Consider the following 21,484-nt stretch of genomic DNA (forward strand, 5'->3'; position numbering starts at 1 on the left):
TAATCACGGTCGTTTCCTTCTTGTTACTTGTAACGGATGAGCATAGTAGCGGCTGCCCGATTTGGTTCTTCTTGCTTGTCTTACCAGCAACCAGTCTCCTTCTCGGATGTCAGACGTCTTGGCATGTCTGCGGCAGTCTGCATATTCTTTCATTTTTGCTTTCTTGATCCGATCCAGTTCTACCAGGATCTCGTGGTCTGAGCTTGTGATTCTGGATTGAGTGCCAGCATCTGTGGTTGGTATCCAAGTGCATGGAATTCGCCAGAGCATCAGAGTGGCAGGACATTGATTTGTGGTGCTGTGTGGCGTGGTCCTGTATGCCCATAGTAATTCCTTTAGCGCCGGCTGAATGACACGATGAGCTAATTCAGCTTGTTGCATTGTCTTTTTTTATGGTGGTCATAAATCGTTCCACCATCCCGTTGGCCTGGGGCCACAGGGGAGTGATCTTTCAGTGCTTGAAATTCATGCGTCTCCCGAATTCTGGGAATTCTTTGAATTCTTGTCCGTTAAAAGGTGGTTCATTATCAGTCTTCACCACTGTGGGGGTTCCCCACGCGGCGAATTCTTCGTCGATAACAGCTATGACAGTGGTTGCTTCGGTAGAGGAAATTTGGTGAGCGATGGGGAATCCGGAGTACTCGTCCATGATGACGATGATGTACTTTCCTGACTTCAGCGGGCCAAAGAAATCGATGGCTACGTGTTGCCATACACTATCTGAGAGGTCCGACATCTGCAAGGGGTCATGTGATTCTTATCGCCCTACCAATTGACAGTGTGAGCAGTCTTGGAGTGTGGTCTCTACCATCTGATCAAGGGAAGGGAACCAGACGTGCTCTGGCATCGCTTTCTTCGTGGCTACTACTCCTCGGTGTCCTTCGTGAGCCAGGTTGACGGTTCCTAGTCTCAGTTGGTGAGGGATGACAATCCTCCGATCTCTTAGTAGCAACCCATTGGCACTGATGGGGAGTTAATCCTTGACGTGTTTGAATGCCATAAGTTCTTGAGTGTTGATGGTGTCACTCATCTTTGGCTCTTCTGAGTGTCACCATGAATCTGTGCGGACATGATGCATGATGTTTTGGAGCATGGCATCTTTAGCAGAAGCTTCAATGATGGCTTCTAATGGAACGGCAGGTGGGCAGGTTTGGTCAATGACGAAATGTAGGTATTCTTCTGCTACAGAGTGCCGCACTCGCATTAGAGCTTGTAGATGCCGTGATATGATCTGCCCGGTTCTCTGCCTTTCCCAGGTTTGTGAATGATGGTGTACGTATAATCTTGCAGACGGATTCCCCAGTGTTCGATCCGCGGAGGCATCTTTGCCCAGGGGTTCCCAAAGATGGTTGGCAGAGCTTGATGATCGGTGATGAGTGTTAAGTGCTTGCCATATACAAAGAGGTGAAATGCTCACAAGTCCACACAACCGTCAGGCTCTCTTTTTCTCTTTTTCCGGTTGGGAATATGGTTTTTTCGTGTCGGTGAGGCTGCAACTGGCATACGCAACGATGTGGTGTTGGTCATCTTCGTCATTGTATTGCGCCAGAATCGCACCTAGTCCAAATGGCCTGGCATCTACCACGATTTCTGTCTTCAGTTTGGAGTTGAAGTATGCTAGATAATCGCCCGCTGTGGATGCCCCAGGACTCAGTTGTGGCAGCTGAACATGCCGCTGAGGCCACAATGTGCTCAATCGATCATGCCAGAGGATCCGAAGTACAAATGTCCACATTGCCACTTTGAGCTTTTGGCCTCCCCACACCCCTCAGCTGTTGCGGGAACATCTTTTAACCTACTACCGCTTAACTGTAGATCTCTACCAAAACACTCAATAAAGTTCTCATTGCTGCTGGCAGAGCTTGAACGGGAAGTTTTGTTCCTGACCAAGACGTGGCTCTCCGCAAGTGCAGAGCCCGATATAGTTAGAGCCCTTCTGCCGGGGTATCTAATCCAAAGGCTTGATAGAATGACAGGCTTGGCCGGTGGCATTGCCATTATTTGTAAAAATAACATAACCTGCCGTCTCCTTAGTAGCCCAATAGCAGATTGTGAGAATGGTCTATTTTCCATTGAATTCTCCCCCTCACTTACACTCTCAGGTCTTCTCATATATCACCCCCCGGGTGCCTCAGGCCAATTCTGCAACTCCTTGTTAGAAGCAACCATGGCTTTTGCAAATACTAAGGCGAATTTTACACTCCTAGGAGATCTTAATTTACACTTTGACGACCCTTCCATTGTGATCGCCAGTGAGCTTGTCCAAGACTTTGCCTCCTATCATCTCCAGAAGACGAGTTTCCTACCCACTCATATTAAAGGGCATCTCCTTGACACTATTTTCTCCAGCCTGGAAGATCTAGAAGGTAAACCTCAGATCCCCCTTCCTTCGTCGGACCATTTCCTTGTTCTCTTTTCCTGATCCCCCATTTTTACAGGATCAAACATTCAGCTGACTCAAACTATTAGCCGCCCCTGGTTCCATGCACTTGGACAGTCCCCACCTGCCCCGGGCCCCAATCCTACTACAGCGTATAACAGCTTTAATTCATGGATCGATGGTACACTCAATCTAGTACTCCCGAAAAAACTGATATGGAAAAGAGTCGGATCCAATAAAACAGCATGGTTTACCCCTGAACTACACGTTCTGAAACAGCATTGCAAAAAGTCGGAGAGGCTTTGGAGGAAAGACTTCTTCCACACCAAGAAGCTAGGATACAGAGAAATGTTACGAACTTACAAAGGGGAGATTAAGAAAGCCCAAGCTCTGTGCTTTCAGGAAAAGATTGATCTGGCTGCTAACTCTCCAAGGGAAACTTTCCAGATTGCAAATAAACGACTCAAAGTCCCTGACCCACCGACGATTCCTGACCTCTCCGGTCGCCCGTGTAATGATTTTGCACTATTTTTCTCATCTAAAGTGCAAAATATTCTCAAGCTCCTCCCCGTGAGAGATAGTGCTTTCAACAGTATAGCCTTCAATCGAGTCGAGAATGCCTCCTTCTTGGAGACTATTACTCCTTTGACCCTGGATTCCTTCCTGCCTGTTTTTGCAAACAATTCCTCCCTAATCCAATTAGTCCATATAAGTAAAAGAAAATACAAGTCTATATAACCCAATTATTATCGCCATTCACAGCATACGTTACCTATGCACTATCCAAACAAACTTCCTGTGCAGATCGCAATGTCTCGCAAAACCCCCTTGATATGTCGATAACTTTTAGTTATATCACCATTCCTGTAAAACAGAGGGGCACGTACCCCCATTTATAAGGAATACATTCCCAAATCCTTTGTAACAAAAATTCCGCATTCATCGTCATACCATCTCACCTTAATTCAATATTCTTCAAGTCTCTAATACCACGATGCGTTACATTTTTGAAACTATTAGTCAATTCCTTTTCCAAAAGATCTGGTTCCAAATCTTCATAAGTTGGGACTATTTGTGTTCTAAGCCCTCTCGGGATTCTATTCAGTGTGAGATATTGCCTAAGGGTAGCAGCGTCCCACCATTTATTAAGTTCCGCTTCATTTAGGCGTTCTAGTTTGACAAATTTAGCTATTAGGCCCTCATGTTTAGGGTTTTTAGTGATGCCAACTTCTGTACCTGTCGAAGACCCAGCACTCAAATTACTGAATCGTTTCTGTGCTTCTTTATCTCTATTCATCTTAGCCCCAGTGGCTGCCCACACCTGTGCAATACTAAAGCTAAACAAACACTCCTGGTAACCAGGATTAGACTTGGGCGCACTACTGTATGTTCGGGCAGAATTAACAGTCACTATACAATATGCTTTCAATTATGATGGATTATGTTCCTCTGGAAAATCTTGAATATCGAATGCTGATGGGTGGGCAATATAATATATATAATAATGCCAGTGTGGGCTATATACTTAGAGCAGAAGAAGGTCCTCGCCCGCCTTGAGTTGGTGTTGCTTTCACCACATCCGCCCCAGCAAGTGTGTGATTAACTAATGATGTAAATTTGATTTAGCCACACCTCAATAAATCACACAGCCGGGAGGAAGAGGGTTAGGGGTTCAATGAATGAATGGAAAGTGGGATTTAAGGGAAAGGTTTGACAAAGACAAACATTACACATGGACAACCCATTCATCTTGCCAGCCGAGCATCATAAATCTGTTATGGGAGGAAAAGGAAATGCATGCATGATGATGGGTACTCGACTAGTACAGATATATCAAATTGTCTATCTGTTATGCAGTAAATAGTGCAGTTAAGCTTACACAAAAGATCCCTTCCTAACAGGCAGATTGGGCTTGAGTCTCATACCACAAACTGATGTCTATCTCGGAAAGTCCCTTTTCTCACAGGGATCGGCTCAGTCAAAGGGTTTGTCATTTTCTTGTTTGCTACTCCTACAACTTGGACTGATTGTTCCGGGAGGGATAGGTTGGGAACTACTGCAGATCTAACAGTAGAACGGGTAGCACCAGTGTCAACCAAAAAGGTGGTAGGATGCCCGTCAATGTCACCTTCTACAAACGGTCACCTCTGGTCTGCCTCCAAAACTGCCCCAAGAGTACAGTCTTCCTCCCCCTCAGGCACCGTCATACCAACGAGTCAGGACTGTACTCGTCAAGCCCATCAAAGAGAGACATCTGCTGGTATGTCCGAGTCCCTTGAGGGATTCTCGGTGGCTGGGGAACCTGCACTTGTGGAACCAATGTCCCCCCTTTCATCGATCTGGGATTTGTCACAGTATTAATCATTTCAGGCACCTGCACTGTCTCTACCTCCTGCTGCAACTGATTTGCTGGGTTCAATGGACACTCGCATTTCCAATGCCCGATTTGGTGACAAAGATGACATGCAGTGGTCTTCTTCAGTGTTGCCACATCCATTCCCGTTTTGGGGTCTACTTGTTTTCCCTTTCCCTGATCCTGACCATTCTGTGCTCCTCCCTGATTACTTCCCTGTTTTTTCCCTAATGTTACTCCACTTGGCTGCATCTGGAGTCCCTTATCAGCAGCTTTCATCTGGACTAACATCAGCTTATCTTTAAGCTTCCTATGCTTCGAGTCCACCTCATCACTGCAATACCTGGCATATCGCAGTATGTCATCCACTGGCTTGTTCTGCCAACAGATCAAATGCTGCTGAATCATAATTCTAATCTCTTGTCTCAGACCCAAACCACACTTTGAAATGAACTGTCCCATGTCTTTAGGGTCTAACTTATCTAACCCACTGTACTGTTTGAAGACTTGCAAAAGTCTTTCATAATACTCATGTACCGTCTCCTTCGGTTCCTGAACCGTTCGATCTATATTGACCCAATCAATGTCCTGTGGCTCTACCTTGGACTTCAGCAATGTGATCATCTGTTCAAACTTCTTCATGACAATAGGCGAAGGACCATTCGTAACAGAATCTCTAACTAGTTTATAAGTAGGCCAATCAATAACAACTTTACAAGCTGCCCACAAATCTCTTGGAACTTCAGTGTCAAACAGCGTATTCATATCAAACCACAACACCTTTGAGATCTTAACAAAGCGATCAACCTGTTTGTACTATTCAACTGGTTTCTCCCTCAGCTTAGGGAAGTCATTTGTGAACGCTGCTAAGTCACCTCTACTCCAAGGCACATACTGTCTACTAGCTACCTCCCGCAAAGGGTAATTCTGTACTCCCAACACTCCCCCTCCCGGAGGTGGTGTCTCTCCTACGCTCTTTTTAGCACTCTTCTTTTTGGGCCATCTTTCTTTCCACTTTTCGAGCATTTTCCATGCGTGTATCTCTATAATCAGTTCCCGAATGTCCTTAATCCAATGACACTCTTCTTTTCCAGTTTCTGCTCACTGTATTGCAACATGTTACGCCCTTGTAACATATTTGATTTGGACAAATCCACCTTGTACCTCTTCCCTAAGGCAGACATTTTCTCATGTACCCACCTTGCCTTTCGAGTCACATCCTTTGCTACAAACAATAACTCATCTGAATCATAATGCTCCACTCTCTCCAGAGGTAAGTTTCCCTCGATTATCTCATCTACCTCTGCTTTCAGACTCACTACATCCAGCATCTTTGCCCTTATGTCCGCTTTCAGAGTCCCTCGACTAGATGCACGATTCAATTCTTCGCTTCCTCTGCTCTGTTCTCTACACCTATTCCCTTTGGCTGTATCCATAAGGACTGGTTTGTTCCCTTCGCTTCCATCATCCCAACTTGCTGTCATCCTGTCATTCCGATTCCTCACGGGTGGCTCCCACATTCTTAGGTCTGATCTCGAATCGGCAAGGGATCTCGACCTCGCCGTCCTAATCTCCATCTGTCCCCTTGATGAGTCTTCAGTGACTGGCAATGGTGTGCTCAATTCCCTGGGTCTCGGCAATTGAGCTATCACGCTCACTGTGCCATTCCCTTCAGAGCTAGTTCTCTCTCCTACTACTGACTGTGATGAACTTCCATTTCTTGCCTGATCTGGATCGTACACTGATACTCTGGGACCAATGGTGGCACTTAGGAGTCCTAAAGTTAGGACTCCTAACTTTAGGACTCCTAAATGCCTTCTGTGAATACTGAAAGTCTTAAAGTTAGGGTTTTTCTCAGTTTAGGAGTCCTAAAGTTAGGACTCCTAACTTTAGGACTCCTCAATGACTTCTGTGTATACGAAATGAGTAAGTGCCTACTGTGAATACCAAAATGGTCGTAAGTTTAGGATTTTGTCTTAAGTTAGGTCTGTGAATCAGGCCCACTGTTCTTGGAAATGGGCTGCTACACCCGCTCTAGTAAAAGTACTGGGCTGGTCTGTTAACTCTGGTATTTCAGGGTGATATATTAGATGAACCTCTCGCATCGGAAACTGAGATTCCAAGGTAGGACTCTTCTCATGCAACCTGCCCCTATACACAATTAACGTTGTGATGTTCTCAAAAACTTGGCCAGGCTCCATACCACTAGCATACACACCCTTATCTGGGATCAACCTCCTGACTATCATTAAATAAGGTAGTGCCTTCTACCAGTTCTAGAAGTATATCTATGAATAATAAACTGAATTTACCTTTACAAAGTCAACAGGTGCCTATGTCTTTTATATCTGAATATTTTTAGACTTTATTGCTCCAGGACTAACTGTTTTGTACCTCTTGATACCCAGGTCCACGGATATTTATTGGGTTACCCCGTTATGTTATAATGGAATGTAAAACATGAGGCCGGTATTTTTCTCTGGGAAAGGTGGCAACCCTATTTCTGCTCCAGGACCCAGATTCTCTCTCCAACATAGTGCGAGTCTGCATTTACATAGCTTGAGTTTCCCTCTTTTGCTCAAACTGGAAAACTTGCCAAGTCACAAAGCGATTTCTATGTTCTTTCAACATAAAAGCACCAATAGTATTTCTTTACCAGCATAAACGTCACTTTTACTGCTCACAAATCCTGCCTTTACATCTTTAAAATAATTGTGTATTGTATACATTTTCATATGTGTGAATTAATCTTCTATCGGGGATAGCTGTTCCGGGACAAGAGGCCCTGACAGTTCGGACACATACACAAACATAGTTGGTAAAAACAAATCTTTTCTCAGCCCCTTCAAATTATGATTCATAGAGCTGGGCGGTCACACTTAGAAGAGCACAACACACTTCTCACAGACAAACACACACACAGACACACACACAGACAGACACACACACACACCCACACACAGACACACACACCCAGACACGCACACACACACACAGACACACCCACGCACACACAGACAGACAAACACACGCACACAGACACACACACACGCACACACAGACACATACACACAGATGCACACACACAGACAGACACACAGACGCACACAGACACACACACACGCACACACAGACACACACAGACACGCACACACAGACACACACACACACAGACAGACAGACACAGACACACACACACAAATGCACATAGACAGATAGACACACACATACACAGACAGACACGCACACACAGACACTCACACACAGACACACACGCACAGACAGACACACACACGCACACAGACACACACACACACAAACAGACACACGCAAACACAGACACACAGACACGCACACACAGACACACACGCACACACAGACACACACACACAGACACGCACACATAGACAGACACACACACACAGACAGACACACACACACACACAAACACACACACACAGACACACACACACGCACACACGCACACAGAGACACACACAGACACACACAGACACACACAGAGAGACACGCACACACACACAGGTGTGCAGCTCTGGTCCCTGCTTTGGCTCGGAGAAGTCAGTCTAAAGCACAGACCTCGCTGCACAAGAAACAAAACAGAAACAAAAATTTGAAAGAGCTAAGGATGCGTGAGATTACACTGAATTAAATCCCCTCGAGTGACATTTCTCAAAAGTAGTCGAAGATGGACCCTGTTTGGTGTTTGCTTAAGAAACCAGGAAGTAGAAGTGTTCCGACTGTGAGTGTCTTAACACCCACGTCTGTGTCTTTGCCAGCGCCAATGCTTGTTTCTCATACGAGACCCTGTCAAGGACTCAAACACCCATGTCTGTGTCTTTGAAGGCACCAATGCTTGTTTCCCATAACACCCATGTCTGTGTGTTTACAGGCGCCAATGCTTGTTTCCCATAATACCCATGCCTGTGTGTTTACAGGAGCCAATGCTTGTTTCCCATAACAACCATGTCTGTGTATTTACAGAAGGCAATGCTTGTTTCCCATAACACCCATGTCTGTGTGTTTACAGGCAGCAATGCTTGTTTCCCATAACACCCATGTCTGTGTCTTTACAGGCGCCAATGCTTGTTTCCCATAACACCCATGTCTGTGTCTTTACAGGAGCCAATGCTTGTTTCCCATAACACCCATGTCTGAGTCTTTGCAGGACACACACTTGGGAAACAATGCTTGTTTCCCATAACACCCATGTCTGTGTCTTTACAGGAGCCAATGCTTGTTTCCCATAACACCCATGTCTGTGACTTTACAGGAGCCAATGCTTGTTTCCCATAACACCCATGTCTGTGTCTTTGCAGGAGCCAATGCTTGTTTCCCATAACACCCATGTCTGTGTCTTTACAGGAGCCAATGCTTGTTTCCCATAACACCCATGTCTGTGACTTTACAGGAGCCAATGCTTGTTTCCCATAACACCCATGTCTGTGTCTTTACAGGCGCCAATGCTTGTTTCCCTGCTGGAGGCGGCGGTTCCGTCAGCGGCCACCAGAGGGCGCTCCTCGCCTGCTGATGAATCCACTGAGCTGCCCGTGGGATGAAAGGGAGAAGGGTTTCCTCTTCTGGGTCAGCGGCGGCAGAGACAGCACCAGCAGCAAATGCTGACATCACTTCCTGCCTCTCTTTGTGTGTTCAGCCTGCTGCAGAGGAGGAAGGAGCCCTGTCTGTCTGTGCAGCGACCTTCATCTACAGACCCCCCTCGTACCCCAGATCTGCCCCTGCCCCCCCTGGGACCCCAGATCTGCCCCCCACGGCCCCCCAGGGGGAGTAGAGAACCTGGACACATCTGCACAGGTCTCTGCTCAGGTAGGAGATTGTCAGCACTTTCTGCTGTGTTTGTGGAAATAGACTGAATAAACCTGGGGGAATCTCTGCAGGAGCCGGGCTGAGCTGGGCTCTTCTATACGGGGGCCCCTGTGGTTGAGCTGAGCTCTTCTATCTGGGGCCCTTGGGGAGGGCTGTGTTCTTTTATCCAGGGACCCTGGGGCTGAGATGGGCTCTTCTATCTGGAGCCCCTGGGGCTGAGCTGGGCTCTTCTATCCAGGGCCCCTGGGGTTGAGCTGGGCTCTTCTATCCGGGCACCTGGAGTTGAGCTGGGCTCTTCTATCCAGGGGCCCCTGGGGCTGAGCTGGGCTCTTCTATCCCGGGGCCCCTGGGGCTGAGATGGGCTCTGCTATCTGGGGGCCCCTGGGGCTGAGTTGGGCTCTTCTATCCGGGGGCCTTGGGGCTGAGCTGGGCTCTTCTATTCGGGGCCCCTGGGGCTGAGCTGGGCTCTTCTATCTGGGGCCCTGGGGATGAGCTGGGCTCTTTATCCGGGGGCCCCTGGGGCTCAGCTGGGCTCTTCTATCCGAGGCCCCTGGGGCTGAGCTGGGCTCTTCTATCCGGGGGCCCTTGGGTTGAGCTGGGCTCTTCTATCTCGGGGACCCCTGGGGGGCTGAGCTAGGCTCTTCTATCCAGGGCCCCTGGGGCTGAGCTGGGCTCTTCTATCCGGGGGTCCTGGGGCTGAGCTGGCCTCTTCTATCCGTAGCCCTGGGGCTGAGCTGGGTTCTTCTATCCAGGGGGCCCTGGGGCTGAGCTGGGCTCTTTAATCCGGGGCCCCTGGTGCTGAGCTGGGCTCTTCTATCCGGGGGCATTGGGGCTGAGCTGGGCTCTTCTATGCAGGGCCCCTGGGGCTGAGCTGGGCTCTTCTATCTGGGGGCCCCTGGGGCTGATCTGGGCCCTTCTATCCAGAGGCCCCTGGAGCTGAGCTGGACTCTTCTATATGGGAGCCCTGGGGCTTAGCTGGGCTCTTCTATCCGGGGGGGCCCTGGGGCTGAGCTGGGCTTTTCTATCTGGGGGCCCCTGGGGCTGAGCTGGGCTCTTCTATCCGGGGCCCTGGGGCTGAGCTCGGCTCTTCTATCCGGGGGTCCTGGTGCTGAGCTGGGCTCTCTTATCCGGGGGTACCTGGGGCTGAGCTGGGCTCTTCTATCCGGGTCCCCTGGGGCTGAGCTGGGATCTTCTATCTGGGGGCCCTGGGGCTGAGCTCGGCTCTTATATCTGGGGACCTCGGGCTGAACTGGGCTCTTCTATCCGGGGCACCTGGGGTTGAGCTGGGCTTATCTATCTGGGGGCCTCTGGGGCTGTGCTGGGGCTCCACTATCCGGGGGCCCTGGAGGGCTGAGCTGGGCTCTTCTACTCGGGGGCCCTGGGGCTGAGCTGGGCTCTTCTATCCGGGGCCCTGGGGATGAGGTGGGCTCTTCTATCCGGGGGCCCCTGGGACTGAGATGGGCTCTTCTATCCGGAGCCCCTGGGGCTGAGCTGGGTTCTTCTATCCAGGTCCCTGAGGTTGAGCTGGGCTCTTCTATCCGGGGCCCCTGGGGTTGGCTAGGCTCTTCTATCCAGGGGCCACTGGGGCTGAGCTTGGCTCTTCTATCCGGGGCCTTGGGGCTGAGCTGGGCTCTTTTATCTGGGGCCCCTGGGGCTGAGCTGGGCTCTTCTATCTCGGGGCTGAGCTGGACTCTTCTATCCGGGGCCCCTGGGGCTGAGCTGGGCTCTTCTATCCGGGGGCCCCTGGGGCTGAGCTGGGCCCTTCTATCCGGGGGGCCCTGGGGCTGAGCTGGGCTCTTTTATCTGGGGGCCCTGGGGCTGAGCTGGGCTCTTCTATCCGGAGGGCCCATGGGGCTGAGCTGAGCTGGGCTCTTCTATCCGGGGGCCCCTGGGGCTGATCTGTGCCCTTCTATCCGGGGGCCCCTGGGGCTGATCTGTGCCCTTCTATCCGGAGGCCCCTGGGGCTGAGCTGGACTCTTCTATATGGGGGCCCTGGGGCTGAGCTGGGCTCTTCTATCCGGGGGGGGCTGGGGCTGAGCTGGGCTTTTCTATCCTGGGGCCCCTGGGGCTGAGCTGGGCTCTTCTATCCGGGGCCCTGGGGCTGAGCTCGGCTCTTCGATCCGGGGGTCCTGGTGCTGAGCTGGGCTCTCTTATCCGGGGGTTCCTGGGGCTGAGCTGGGCTCTACTATCCGGGGCCCCTGGGGCTGAGCTGGGATCTTCTATCTGTGGGCCCTGGGGCTGAGCTGGGCTCTTATATCCGGGGCCCCTGGGGTTGAGCTGGGCTTATCTATCTGGGGGCCTCTGGGGCTCCTCTATCCGGGGGCCCTGGAGGGCTGAGCTGGGCTCATCTATCCGGGGGCCCTGGGGCTGAGCTGGGCTCTTCTATCCGGGGCCCTGGGGATGAGCTGAGCTCTTCTATCCGGGGGCCCCTGGGGCTGACCTGGGCTCTTCTATCCAGGTCCCTGAGGTTGAGCTGGGCTCTTCTCTCCGGGGCCCCTGGGGCTGAGCTGGGCTCTTCTATCTGGGGGCCCCTGGGGCTGAGCTGGGCTCTTCTATCCGGGGCCATGGGGCTGAGCTGGGATCTTTTATCCAGGGCCCCTGGGGCTGAACTGGGCTCTTCTATTCCGGGGCCCCTGGGGCTGAGCTGGACTCTTCTATCCGGGGCCCCTGGGGCTTAGCTGGGCTCTTCTATCCGGGGGCCCCTGGGGCTGAGCTGGGCCCTTCTATCCGGGGGCCCTAGGGCTGAGCTGGGCTCTTTTATCTGGGGGCCCTGGGGCTGAGCTGAGCTCTTCTATCCGGGGGTCCATGGGGCTGAGCTGAGCTGGGCTCTTCTATCCGGGGGCCCCTGGGGCTGATCTGTGCCCTTCTATCTGGAGGCCCCTGGGGCTGAGCTGGACTCTTCTCTCTGGGGGCCCTGGCGCTGAGCTGAGCTGGGCTTTTCTATCCGGGGGCCCCTGGGGCTGATCCGGGCCCTTCTATCTGGGGGCCCTGGGGCTGCGCTAGGCTCTTCTATCCGGGGGGCCCCTGGGGCTGAGCTGGGCTTTTCTATCCGGGGGCCCCTGGGGCTGAGTTGGGCTCTTCTATCCCGGGGTCCTGGGGCTGAGCTGGGCTCTTTTATCCGGGGCCCCTGGGGCTGAGCTGGGCTCTTCTATCCGGGGACCCCGGGCCTAAGCTGGGCTCTTCTATCCGGGCTGTGCTTTCCTTAGTACATCATGTAGAACCGCCCATGACGGCGTGCCATGGGTAGTACGGTTGATACCTCATCTCATTCCTAAATCTCGGGAGGGTGCAGCCTTGTACTCATTTGTTCTTGCCTTAGTACATTGGGTAGTACCGCCCATGACGGCGTGCCATGGGTAGTACGGTTGATACCTCATCTCATTCCTAGATCTAGGGCTGGTGCAGCCTTGCACTCATTTGTTCTTGCCTTAGTACATCGGGTAGTACCGCCCATGACGACGTGCCATGGGTAGTACGGTTGATACCTCATCTCTTTCCTAGATCTAGGGCTGGTGCAGCCTTGTACTCATTTGTACTTTCCTTAGTACATCAGGTAGTACCACCAATGAGGGTGTGCCATACGTAGCAGTGTAGATACTTTCCCAGGTGTTGTACGCCTCTGAAGGTGGCTCCATTCCAAGGGGACGTCTCATCGCCACAATGCTGCTCCTCTGGTTGGTGTTGCAAGCAATCCAGAAGGCAGTTTTGTTGCTTTTTACAGGCACTTTGCACGTAGTGGCGCTTATAGTCCGTGGACAGATTGCTTGTATGGAACCCTGTGTCTGTGGTACAGGTCCCACTCGACCCGCTCTGCCTGCTTTGTTCTGCAATACATGCTGTCTGAGCCACCTATACAGGATACTGTGTGTACCGAGCCTGTCTGACATTCTGAGGTATGTGGGGGGTAAGTGACCAACAAACCAATCTTGTGAACTGGACGGGTGAAAGGGTCCACCGGGTCGTGATATGCTTGGGGCTGAGTAGGAACGGCTGCATCTTTGTAGGAGTGGAAAGCGTAGTACCGGCATCTATAGGACCAAAGTTCACCCATGAATAAAACATTTCAAAGGTATACACTGCATGTGCATGTACAACAAATGTTACTGCACCCCTGTGCTCAATGTTGCCTCTGTTTTCCACAATGTTGTGTAACTTCTGCCCTTTAATTGACTCCGATCAAACCAGGAGCTTCATGTTTAAAGAACCCTTTCAAATAACGAAAGATCCAATGTGCAAATACCACAGATTTGTTTGGATTAGTAGTTTTCTTCTGAAAAATTCCCCTAATTGTTCGCTCTGGAAAATAAATCTACCTGAAATGTTTGTTAACTGCTCACATTGACCCCTTAAATTCTGGCCCCTCTCTCTCCCCTCCCCCGCGTGCTGAGCACTTTCTTTTAACATATTTTGGGTAGTTTGTGCTTAGGGTACATAACTTTTTTTCACAAAAGGTACCCATGGCAAATTTGGCACCCTCTTATGTCTAACATCCAGGGGATTGTAAAGGTACCCAGGGTTTTTGGATTCCCCTGGAGGGGACCCAGAAAATAGGCAAAATAGGGAAAAAGTGCTCCAGAGAAAACAGTTTTTTTCCTTTAAATGTCATCATCGAACATTTTCTGTGCTAAGGTCACCATCTTCCCAGCTTGTAGGGACAAAAACAATATTTTTACAACAGTTTTAGCCCATTTTGCCTATTTTTTGTGCTCTCAACTTTCTTCCAGTTTTTGGTGGAATCCACTGTGAAACCCAGGGGGGATCCAGGAAAGTTGCAGATTTCTGAAAGTAGACACAACTCAGAATTCAGAAAGGGGTCATATACGTAGATCCCTCAAGATTTTCCCAAAGATGCTGACTGTTGAAATAACGAAATATTGAAAATGAGTAGGACAAAAATGCCATTTGTGACAACATTTTCATCTGTGAATTTCTGTCACAATGGCGAATTTACAAAACTGTTATTTGTACATCTCTAAATTTGAGGGTGCCCATACTAGAATATGATTCAGAGGACTAGTCTGGCTGAGGTGTTCTGGTTGGTCTGGAGTTTGTGTAGCAGGGTTTTGTTGATTCCGGCATCGAGGGCGTTGCCGTAGTCCGGTCTGCTCGTTATGAGTGCACGGGTGACGGTCTTATTGCATTCTGTGAGGATCCACTTTAAGGTCTTGCAGAGGATGTGGAGGGAGTTGAAGCATGTGGAGGCGATTGCGTTGATCTGGCGGGTCAAGGCTTGCTGTCTATGACGATCCTGACATTCTTGGCATGGGTGGTGAGGGTAGATGTTCGTCCTATCTTTAGTAGCCACCAGGTGGAGTCCCACGCTGACGTGCTTTTCCCGAAGATCACGGTTTAAGTCTGTCAGTGTTTTAGACAGTTGATCTTCATTCAGTGGGCAATTCCAGTCACACAGGAATAAAACTTAATCCGGGTACTGGGCGTCTTGACCATGAGAGACAGTTGTGTGTCAGTATAGGAGAGGACGTTGGTGTTATGAGAGTGGATGATTCTAGCTAAAGGGATCAAGTATGCGTTGACGAGGGTCGGGCTCCGGGAAGATCTGCGTGGAACTCAGCAGACGAGTTCACCGGCATGCAACGTGTACGGTGACAGGATGACTGACTTGGTTCTTCCAGTCAGGAAGAAGCAGATCCATCGGAGTGCGTCTCGTTGGATTCTGATCTGGAGGCATTGGATAAGGATGGGGTGGGAGACTGTCTCAAACTCTACAGAGAGGACCAGGAGAATGAGATCACCATTTCTCTTCTGTCCAGAGTCAAACTCTACTGAGAGGACCAGGAGAATGAGATCACCATGTCTCTTCTGTCCAGAGTCATGCGGATGTCATCCATGGCGGGGATGTGGACAGTTTCCAAGCTGTGGTTGGGGCTCAAACCAGACTGAGTGGTTTTGAGGAGCTGGTGGTCCTTGAGGTATTCAACAAAGTGTCTGTTGACCATTTTCTCCAGGATGTAAACCGGGAATGGTAGCAGGGAGATCTGCCTGTGCTTGGCGAGCGTTTAAGGGTTTGAGGGGTTTCTTCAGCAGTGGGAGGACAGTGGTGTCTTTCTCTCAATCAGTTCTTCCTCGGGGTCTGTATTAAGATCGAGAGATCCACCCCCAGACACCACCAACTCTGAATGCTGTATTAGCACAGAGTATTGGAGTGGCCAGGCAAGGGAAAGGGGCTTAGGGGATAGGAACTGCGAGGAGCGAGATTTCAAAAAGAAAGCATACATAATATTCAGATGGAACCTAAGTTTTGAGTTCCCCATAAAACTCCCCCCGCTTTTGAAGGATTAGGTTTTTTACCCTGTTTGGTGAACTTAGAACTTTCTCTCTCTATATTCTGTTTTTTGAGGGTTTCTGTTTCTGTACTGGCTCTCTTAAAATTAGGCTGCAAGATAAAGGTGATCAGGTGAAGCCACTTGTTCAACGATAACCTTTTAACACCTTAGCTACACCCGATTCTAGACACTGCTACAAGGATACATTCCCTAAAGAGTTTCATTAAACATTTCTCTCCCTCTCCTTCAATAGTTCAAGCCCCAGGTTAAGTCATCTGGCTGCGAAAGAAAGTTATATGAACTGAACAATAATATTTTTGAATCAGGTTCTTTATTCTTCAGCCAAACGGGTTTGTCTCTATGGAGCTGCCTTCCCTGGAATTGTTTCAACTAATAAGGGTCTTTACTGGTAGCGCAAGAAATCAGGTTACATTTTGTCTATTCCTTCAAGTTAGAACCAAAACTATGATGATGCTTGAAACGCTAAAAAGTTCGGCCGACTCAGCCCTTACCAGGGGTTTTACTCTCTCCCAAGTGGAGGCCGGACTCAGCCCTTACCAGGGGCTTCACTCTCTCCCGAGTGGAGGCCGGACGCAGCCCTTACCAGGGGTTTCTCTCTCGCCCGAGTGGAGACCGGAGTCAGCCCTTACCAGGGGTTTCACTCTGTCCCGAGTGGATGCCGGACTCAGCCCTTACCAGGGGTTTCACTCTCTCCCGAGTGGAGGCCGGACTCAACCCTTACCAGGGGTTACACTCTTTCCCGAGTGGAGGCCGGACTCAGCCCTTACCTGGGGTTTCACTCTCTCCCAAGTTGAGGCCTGACTCAGCCCTTACCAGAGGCTTCACTCTCTCCCGAGTAGAGGCCAGACTCAGCCCTTACCAGGGGTTTCATTCTCTCCCAAGTAGAGGCCGGACTCAGCCCTTACCAGGGGTTTCACTCTCTCCCGAGTGGAGGCCGGACTCAGCCCTTACCAGGGGTTTCACACTCTCCTGAGTGGAGGCCGGAAGTGTGGCAGGGCGAGCGTATTCACCACCAAGGCGCTCAGCTGAAGAAACGTTGGCCAACAAACTCCGTCAACAAAACTGAGTGATCCAGTTTATCATGGAAGCTCAGGAAGGAAGGGGTTACTTCAATCATTTACTGGAATAGTAATCACGCGGTTCTGAACCGGCACCCTTTTATACACTAACCATACCCAGCATGGTCAGCAATCGCTGCTTTTGGGAATCACAGCGCAGATGCGTGGTCGTTCTCTGGAACGTAATAATTGGCATTATTAGTCCCATATTAAACCACAGAATCATCACGCGCAATACTGATTGCATACCATGCAGAGGCCTTTCAGGCAGCGATTACCTAACACAGCGGAGTTTGTAACAGGACCGCATTCGGTGGTCTTTGCAAGCTAGTGGGCTTTTCCACAAGATAGTTGTCCTTCGCCTGAGTACGGGTCCTAGAGTGCTCACCACCGGGATTCTGAAGGTTGTGGAAAAGGTGGAATGATTGTGAGCATAGCGCTGATGTGTTGCAGTGCTCTGGAATATGCTTGCTGGGGCAGGGGTCTGATGGGCCCCCTGAGAGGATGAACTTCATAGTGGTGGCCGACTATTGGATTGGCTTTGGTTCTTTGGATGAGATCGGGAAGTGTTGGACTGGGCCTGTCCGGTCCGGTAGCAGGTTAACGCTGCTGTAAATGGCAGTGATTTTGTGGCTGAAGAATTGAGAGCGGTCCTGTGAGGGGGTGATCGAGTTCGAGGCGGCTGATGGTGAGGTGAAATCCTTCACAATTGTGAAGATTTGTTTACGTCTGTTGGTGGTGCCATCAATATAGTCTGTCAGAGTGGCCCGTTTGTGGTCTGGATCATTTGGTGGGAAGGTCTCAGGGCGCATTTGAACATGCTCCTTTCTTTATTTTTACTGGCTAATTCTTCATTTGCCCAGAGGAGGAAAGGCCTGTCCAGGGGAGCAGTGTCTGTCTTCGCGGCCTGTGCATAGCGCCCCGAGGCTCAGGGCAGAGTCAGAGGCGCTGGATGGAGTGGAATGAACTCTGGGCTCCTCTTTCCTTAATGAGAATCCTTCACCGAGAGGCCTGTCCAGAGGAGGGGCAGAGGAGGAGCGGCCTGTCCAGAGGAGGGGCAGAGGAGGAGAGGCCTGTCCAGAGGAGGAGCAGAGGAATTAAGGCCTGTCCAGAGGTGCAGAGGAGGAGAGGCCTGTCCAGGGATAAGAGGAGGAGAGGCCTGTCCAGGGGGCAAAGGAGGTGAGGCCTGTCCAGGAGTGCAGAGGAGGAGAGGCCTGTCCAGGGGTGCAGAGGAGGAGAGGCCTGTCCAGGGGTGCAGAGGAGGTGAGGCCTGTCCAGGGGTGCAGAGGAGGAGAGGCCTCTCCAGGGGTGCAGAGGAGGAGAGGCCTGTCCAGAGGAGGAGAGGAGGAAAGGCCTGTCCAGGGGCAGAGGAGGAATTCCTGTCCAGGAGTGCAGCGGAGGTGAGGCCTGTCCAGGGGGCAGAGGAAGTGAGGCCTGTCCAGGGGTACTGAGGAGGTGAGGCCTGTCCAGGGGTGCATGGGAGGTGAGGCCTGTCCAGGGGTGCAAAGGAGGTGAGCCCTGTCCAGGGGTGCAGAGGAGGAGAGGCCTGTCCAGAGGAGGGGCAGAGGAGGAGAGGCCTGTCCAGAGGTGCAGAGGAGGTGAGGCCTGTCCAGGGGTGGAGAGGGGGAGAGGCCTATCCAGGGGGGCATAGGAGGAGAGGCCTGTCCAGGGGTGCAGAGGAGGTGAAGCCTGTCCAAGGGTGCGAAGGAGGTGAGGTCTGTCCAGGGGTGCAGAGGAGGAGAGGCCTATCCAGGGGTGCAGAGGAGGTGAGGCCTGTCCAGGGGGGCATAGGAGGAGAGGCATGTCCAGGGGTGCAGAGGAGGAGAGGGCTGTCCAGAGGAGGAGAGGCCTGTCCAGGGGTGCAGAGGAGGTGAGGCCTGTCCAGGGGTGCAGAGTAGGAAAGGCCTGTCCAGGAGTGCAGAGGAGGAGAGGCCTGTCCAGGGGTCAGAGAAGGAGAGGCCTGTCCAGGGGTGCAGAGGAGGAGAGGCCTGTCCAGGGGTACAGAGGAGGAGAGGCCTGTCCATGGGTGCAGAGGGGTACAGAGGAGGAGAAGCCTGTCCATGGGGGTGCAGAGGAGGAGAGAGGTGCAGAGGAGGAGAGGCCTTTCCAGGAATGCAGAGGAGAGGCCTGTCCAGGGAAGGGGCAGATGAGGTGAGGCCTGTCCAGGGGTGCAGAGGAGGAGTGGCCTGTCCAGGGGGAGCAGAGGAGGTAAGGCCTGTCCTGGGGTGCAGAGGAGGAGAGGCCTGTCCAGGGGTGCAGAGGAGGTGAGGCCTGTCCAGGAGTGCAGAGGAGGAGAGGCCTGTCCAGGGGTGCAGACGAGGAGAGGCCTGTCCAGGGGTGCAGAGAAGGAGAGGCCTGTCCAGGGGTGCAGAGGAGGAGAGGCCTGTCCTGGGGTACAGAGGAGAGGCCTGTCCAGGGAAGGGGCAGAGGAGGTGAGGCCTGTCCAGGGGTGCAGAGGAGGAGTGGCCTGTCCAGGGGGAGCAGAGGAGGTAAGGCCTGTCCTGGGGTGCAGAGGAGGAGAGGCCTGTCCAGGGGTGCGGAGGAGGTGAGGCCTGCTCAAGGGGGCAGAGGAGGAAAGGCCTGTCCCGGAGTGCAGAGGAGGAGAGGCCTGTCCAGGGGTGTAGAGGAGGTGAGGCCTGTCCAGGGGGTGCAGAGGAGGTGAGTCCTGTCCAGGGGGTGCAGAGGAGGTGAGGCCTGTCCAGGAGGTGAGGCCTGTCCAGGGGTCAGAGGAGGAGAGGCCTGTCCAAGGGTGCAGAAGAGGAGAGGCCTGTCTAGGGGTGCAGAGGCGGTGAGGCCTGTCCAGGGGTGCAGTGGAGGTGAGGCCTATCCAGGGCTGCAGAGGAGGTGAGAGGAGGTGAGACCTGTCCATAGGGTTGGGGAGGAGGTCAGGCCTGTCCAGGGGAACAGTGTCTCTCTTCGGGGCCTGTGCATAGCGCCCCAAGGCTCAGGGCGGAGTCAGAGGCGCTGTATGGGGTGGAATGAACTCTGGGCTCCTTTGTCCTTAATGAGAATCCTTCACCGAGAGGCCTGTCCAGGGGAGCAGAGGAGGTGAGGCCTGTCCAGGTGTGCAGAGGAGGTGAGGCCTGTCCAGGGCAGCAGAGGAGGTGAGGGCTGTCCAGAGGTGCAGAGGAGGTGAGGCCTGTCCAGGGGGTGCAGAGGAGGCAAGGCCTCTCTAGGGGAGCAGAGGAGGAGATGCCTGTCCTGAGGTGCCGAGGAGGTGAGACCTGTCTAGGGGTGCAGGGGAGGTGAGACCCGTCCAGGGGTGCATGGGAGGTGAGGCCTGTCCAGGGGTGCAGATGAGGTGAGGCCTGTCCAGAGGTGCAGAGGAGGTGAGGCCTGTCCAGGGGTGCAGAGGACGAGAGGCCTGTCCAGTTAAGGGGCAGAGGAGGAGAGGCCTGTCCAGAGGAGGGGCAGAGGAGGAGAGGCCTGTCCAGAGGTGCAGAGGAGGTGAGGCCTGTCCAGGGGTGGAGAGAAGGAGAGGCCTGTCCAGGGGGCATAGGAGGAGAGACCTGTCCAGGGGTGCAGAGGAGGTCAAGCCTGTCCAAGGGTGCAGAGGAGGAGAGGCCTGTCCTGGGGTACAGAGGAGAGGCCTGTCCAGGGAAGGGGCAGAGGAGGTGAGGCCTGTCCAGGGGTGCAGAGGAGGAGTGGCCTGTCCAGGGGGAGCAGAGGAGGTAAGGCCTGTCCTGGGGTGCAGAGGAGGAGAGGCCTGTCCAGGGGTGCAGAGGAGGTGAGGCCTGCCCAAGGGGGCAGAGGAGGAAAGGCCTGTCCAGGAGTGCAGAGGAGGAGAGGCCTGTCCAGGGGTGTAGAGGAGGTGAGGCCTGTCCAGGGGGTGCAGAGGAGATGAGTCCTGTCCAGGGGGTGCAGAGGAGGTGAGGCCTGTCCAGGAGGTGAGGCCTGTCCAGGGGTCAGAGGAGGAGAGGCCTGTCCAAGGGTGCAGAAGAGGAGAGGCCTGTCTAGGGGTGCAGAGGCGGTGAGGCCTGTCCAGGGGTGCAGTGGAGGTGAGGCCAATCCAGGGCTGCAGAGGAGGTGAGAGGAGGTGAGACCTGTCCATGGGGTTGGGGAGGAGGTCAGGCCTGTCCAGGGGAACAGTGTCTCTCTTCGGGGCCTGTGCATAGCGCCCCAAGGCTCAGGGCGGAGTCAGAGGCGCTGTATGGGGTGGAATGAACTCTGGGCTCCTTTGTCCTTAATGAGAATCCTTCACCGAGAGGCCTGTCCAGGGGAGCAGAGGAGGTGAGGCCTGTCCAGGTGTGCAGAGGAGGTGATGCCTGTCCTGGGCAGCAGAGGAGGTGAGGGCTGTCCAGAGGTGCAGAGAAGGTGAGGCCTGTCCAAGGGGTGCAGAGGAGGCGAGGCCTCTCTAGGGGAGCAGAGGAGGAGATGCCTGTCCTGAGGTGCCGAGGAGGTGAGACCTGTCTAGGGGTGCAGGGTAGGTAAGACCCGTCCAGGGGTGCATGGGAGGTGAGGCCTGTCCAGGGGTGCAGATGAGGTGAGGCCTGTCCAGAGGTGCAGAGGAGGTGAGGCCTGTCCAGGGGTGCAGAGGACAAGAGGC

At 52.6% G+C, this 21,484-nt stretch overlaps 1 protein-coding gene across 2 annotated transcripts in view; it reads left to right on the forward strand.

The window, feature by feature from the left end:
• Positions 1–21,484, forward strand: part of LOC144805601 (uncharacterized) — a 69,244-nt gene that overhangs the window by 10,599 nt on the left and 37,161 nt on the right. Inside the window, exon 1 of one of the 2 annotated variants that reach the window (XM_078672124.1) lies at positions 9,334–9,575. The exons of the other annotated variant lie outside the window; for it this stretch is intronic. The gene's annotated coding sequence lies outside the window, so the exon portion shown is untranslated. Of the gene's footprint in view, positions 1–9,333; positions 9,576–21,484 lie in introns of those variants that run through there. 2 annotated transcript variants of the gene reach the window in all.

The sequence above is a fragment of the Lissotriton helveticus genome (assembly GCF_964261635.1).
Source record: "Lissotriton helveticus chromosome 1_1 unlocalized genomic scaffold, aLisHel1.1 SUPER_1_unloc_16, whole genome shotgun sequence".
Lineage (NCBI taxonomy): Eukaryota > Metazoa > Chordata > Amphibia > Caudata > Salamandridae > Lissotriton > Lissotriton helveticus.